Genomic DNA, 5,464 nt, shown 5'->3' with positions numbered 1-5,464 from the left:
GATAGCTACATATCGAACCACGGGCCATCAAATATATGATGCATATATACATCACCATGCATTTAAGGATTAAATTAAATTTATACTCAGGCTCATCCTCAGGTATATAATTTGTCACAAAATGCTTTTAATTTCATCTAAAACAATGAATTATTAAAACTGTATGACTGAATGTTAACTGTTAAGACAATAAATGAAAGAAAAATTAATTACCTTCCTAGTTATACATATTTGTATTGCGGTAGACGCACTGGCCATTTTATCAAATTTAGTCACGTGCGTCATGTGTCAGTCATTAAAGTCAGTAAGTTTATTTACAATTTTTTTACGTAGTATACAACACAGTATGGCACATTTTTTAATTTAAAATATAGTTTTATTCAATTTCAGATTATTTTTATTTCGTTTATAATCAACTTTTGGAATGAGTATGTGAGTATGAGTATGAGTTGACTTTTATGTTAAAATCGACTCCATGGTTTTCTAACGTCTTACCATGCTACGAGATATTCGAACCCTGGATTACGCTACAGAGTGTGAAAGTGAAATCTCAAACGCTTCGTGCGTAGCATTATTTAAACTAGTACCTACGTGCTCATAAACAACGAGTATGTAATTATAAGATGTAATGTTTTGAAAAGAAGTGGCCCGCCGAGTTTCTTGCCGGTCTCATAGTGGATACCCCCCTCCAACTGAGGGGGGACTGAAATCTTCTCGCGGCTGAGGCGTAGGGTTAGAGCCGGTGTAGCTTTATTTGACGTTCATAAGCGCATTGTATTATGCCTACTTGGAAAATAAATATTTCATTTCATTTCATTTCATGTACTATGTACTACCCATAGTTCACGTGGGGACTAATAGTTACTCTATCTAGCTGTGAGTAAAGATCATTCCCAACTTGACGCGACTATGGGACGAATTCACGCATTCCTTAGATGACGGCTACTTTTATATGACACAGTCCCTTTTCAAAGCTGAAAGCTGTAGCTTGCCGTTATGAAAGTTAAGAGGATATGGTAGCGAAAATGCTAAAATGGAAAGAAGCCCCCCCTCCCCCCCTTTCAAATTGGGAATTTGTGGTATAAAAGTGTTACTAACTAGATTTATCAAAAAAAAATTGTCCATGAAGAACAACTCAGTCAAAAGATATTTCAAAAAAATCTTTAAAATCGAGGTTCCGCTCTCGACTCTTTCCTCCTTCAAAACTTAATCAATCGGAACGAAATTTGAGAATCTGAATAACAATTAAATAATCTATGTCGGACCGTTTAGCTTTTTTGGTTAATTGTTACCAATCTTGAGTATCACACCTTTTTTTGCGCCACAATGAAAAAGGCCGTTTTTGGAAATTTTTGATTGGCTCTAGAGTCTTTAAAAAACAGAATATCAAAAAAAATCAAAACGGACCGACACAGATAAAAATAATAACAATGTGTGTTGAAAAAATCATTGCTCTATCTTCAAAAACCAGGGAGGAAATAGTCGAGAGCGTTTGTATGGAGAATTAACCCCTACCGTATCGTCTTAAGTTTTGTGCCATATTTTGATATTTGACTGCATCTGTAGATTTTAGATAAGTAAGCCTGTTGCTGAAAAAATTGCAGTGCAGCATTATAAAATTGACGTAACGTTGTTACACGAAATGGCAATCCAGGATCCAGAACAATGACAACGGGAGCTCGACAAAAATCAAAAAGGTAATCACGGTCTATATCCCGGTCAATATAAGTCTAATGAAAATAACCGTGAATCATAAACTAGAACTTTCCTTTGCTAATCCGCGAATAGATAACGTGCAAGTCAATCAGTGCTAACCTGTTATAATTACTTGCGTATTTTTTACATGCAATTAATTTTCCCACCCTCCCACCGCAAAAATAAAAATAAATACGCAAATAAATATAACAACCCACCACCAAAAATACAAAACTCGACACGTGTTTCGCCTCTCTACGAGGCATCCTCAGGAGCTGATGTTGACGGTCCGAAGTCCCGCAACTGACTGATCGTCCCCAGAATGGTCGGCCATATTTATACTTTGTCCACCCCCTACCAAGCAAGTTAGATGGAAAAATTCGTAATAACGGCGATGACGCAACATTCAACTGCTCATTAAGGATTAACCCCTATTGTTGTACCTAATTATCTCCAACTGTTCCAGAACCCCCAAACGCAGCCCTTTCTCACATACATGTAAAACATCAAAAGAATGATTCTCTGACACAGTATGGTCACTCTCTATCAAATGCTTTGCAAAATTGGATCTCTCTGGATGGTTGTGCCTGTATGATGCCATATGCTCCTTATACCTAGTAGTGAAATTGCGGCCCGTTTGGCCCACGTACACTTTGTTACAAACATCGCAGCTCAACTTATAAACCCCAGATTTTTTCCCTTTCTCGATCCTATCTTTGCCGTTACAAAGCATGGAGTGCAAAGTGTTATTCGTCCTAAAGGCCACAGGAATGCCGTTTGACTTCAAAATCTTATAAATGTCCTCTGACACTTTGCCAACATAAGTAATGCTCGCTTGACACCTCTTAACCGGTTCAGAAGGACGTGCCGCATACAACATATTGTTAACCATAACCATTCGCTTCTTTCTGATGATGCCATCAACGATTGATTTATCATAACCGTTCGAAACTGCCAAGTGGTAAATATTGTCCAATTCGGCTCGATAGTGTTCTTCAGAAAGAGGCACAGACAACATCCTATGCACATAACAGTGAAAAGCGGCCAACCTATGCTGCCAAGGGTGTGTAGAAGAAGCTGGTATAACTGTATCAGTATGTGTAGGCTTGCGGTAAATTTGAAATTGATGGCTATTATTAACTCTAGTAATGGTCAAATCTAGAAAATTCAATGACTTGTCTTGCTCTAGTTCCTTCTTAAACTTGATCTTTGGATGTTTACTATTAAGCCCAGTAACAAATTCATCCAGCAGGTCCATACTCCCCCTCCAACAAATAATAAAATCATCTACGTATCTGAAGTAATACAATATATTATCATTCCCTGCAATATGCTGGTTCTCAAAGTGGTCCATAAAGATATCCGCCATTAAAGGACTCAGTGGAGAACCCATGGCTAAACCATCACTTTGCAAATAATACTGTCCCCCGAATCTAAAATAATTATGTTTCATACATATAGCAGTTAGATCTATCAACTCATCTACCTCCCCTGGATGTAAACGTTGCTTTTCAAAAAGGTCCCTTAGAATATCCAAAGTCTCCCCATACGGCACATTCGTAAACAAACTATCTACATCCAACGAAAGCAGGACAGCATTATCTGGAATAATAATATCTTTGATTTTTTCTATTAACTGCAAACTATTCCTCAAACAAAACTTCGGCCGGAACTGAGACTTTTCTCTAATAATGTGATTCAACCTCTTAGCTAGATTATAAGTTGGTGCACCCAAATATGAGACCACTGGACGAACTGGAATGTTATCCTTATGAATCTTAGGTAGCCCATAAAGAATAGGAGCTCGTGGATTCATTGGCACAACCATGCTCTTCTGATGTTCAGTTTCAAAAACAAACATAGAGTTCTTAATTGCCTGTCTCAGATCTTTCTGGAATCCTGGAGTTGGGTCTCTCTGCAAACTCGAAAAGCCATCACCTTGAATCAGATCAAGAACTTTCTGATTATAACTTCCTTTCTCCATAATAACAATGCAATTTCCTTTGTCTGCTTTCGAAACTACCAAATCATTTTCTCGCACTTTCTGTTGAATAGTTCTCAGTGCCAAACCATCAGAACTAAATCCACCACCCTGTGCCAGAACAGTACTCTTAATAACATTGGCCACCATGGTCTTGGTATCTAAATCACCACGGCCCCGCACTATCGCTACCTCTGAATCCACAGCCAAATTCTCTAACGTCCCCTGAGTTATTTTTGGCTGGAAATTATATTTCAACCCTTTTCCTAAAAGCTCTACTTCATTCTCCGAAAACTCCACATCAGTTAAATTTTTCACACGAGGATGGAAGTCATGGTGAGGCGTCTGTTCCGTTTCCCTCCCCCTCAAAAACGAACTCGAACTCGACTCCGTTAACCTACGCAATTTGTTTAGCTGAGTAGTATACATCTCATGTGCAAGTTCAGAAGCAAAGTATCTCGCCTTTTGGTCTAGGATATCAAACTCGAGATTATGCAACTTAAATGAGAGTTCAGAATACAACACTTTAAGATGCAGTTTCAAATTATCTCTAACCGAAAACCAATGGCGAGATTCTTCGTTCAACCAAATTCTCTGAGCCCTACTAACAGCCAACTTAGCAGCCCTCGAATTGCTACTACAACGCAACTGGATGTAATTAGGCACAACGTTCAAACGCTTGCACTGTTGATTAAACCACACATTCTGGACAGCTGCACGATGTTGTTTGGTTAGTCTGACATAAAGTCGCGCCTGTTCGGCCACGCTAGCCGTTTTCAAATAATCGATGGAATCAGGCGTTACTTTGCGGAAATCCATGTTAATCGTAAACTAGAACTTTCCTTTGCTAATCCGCGAATAGATAACGTGCAAGTCAATCAGTGCTAACCTGTTATAATTACTTGCGTATTTTTTACATGCAATTAATTTTCCCACCCTCCCACCGCAAAAATAAAAATAAATACGCAAATAAATATAACAACCCACCACCAAAAATACAAAACTCGACACGTGTTTCGCCTCTCTACGAGGCATCCTCAGGAGCTGATGTTGACGGTCCGAAGTCCCGCAACTGACTGATCGTCCCCAGAATGGTCGGCCATATTTATACTTTGTCCACCCCCCTACCAAGCAAGTTAGATGGAAAAATTCGTAATAACGGCGATGACGCAACATTCAACTGCTCATTAAGGATTAACCCCTATTGTTGTACCTAATTATCTCCAACTGTTCCAGAACCCCCAAACGCAGCCCTTTCTCACATACATGTAAAACATCAAAAGAATGATTCTCTGACACAGTATGGTCACTCTCTATCAAATGCTTTGCAAAATTGGATCTCTCTGGATGGTTGTGCCTGTATGATGCCATATGCTCCTTATACCTAGTAGTGAAATTGCGGCCCGTTTGGCCCACGTACACTTTGTTACAAACATCGCAGCTCAACTTATAAACCCCAGATTTTTTCCCTTTCTCGATCCTATCTTTGCCGTTACAAAGCATGGAGTGCAAAGTGTTATTCGTCCTAAAGGCCACAGGAATGCCGTTTGACTTCAAAATCTTATAAATGTCCTCTGACACTTTGCCAACATAAGTAATGCTCGCTTGACACCTCTTAACCGGTTCAGAAGGACGTGCCGCATACAACATATTGTTAACCATAACCATTCGCTTCTTTCTGATGATGCCATCAACGATTGATTTATCATAACCGTTCGAAACTGCCAAGTGGTAAATATTGTCCAATTCGGCTCGATAGTGTTCTTCAGAAAGAGGCACAGACAACAT

This window comes from Leguminivora glycinivorella, unplaced genomic scaffold, assembly GCF_023078275.1.
Source record: "Leguminivora glycinivorella isolate SPB_JAAS2020 unplaced genomic scaffold, LegGlyc_1.1 Scaffold3, whole genome shotgun sequence".
NCBI lineage: Eukaryota > Metazoa > Arthropoda > Insecta > Lepidoptera > Tortricidae > Leguminivora > Leguminivora glycinivorella.
The sequence above is the reverse complement of the archived record's forward strand: the minus strand, read 5'-3'. Positions refer to the sequence as shown.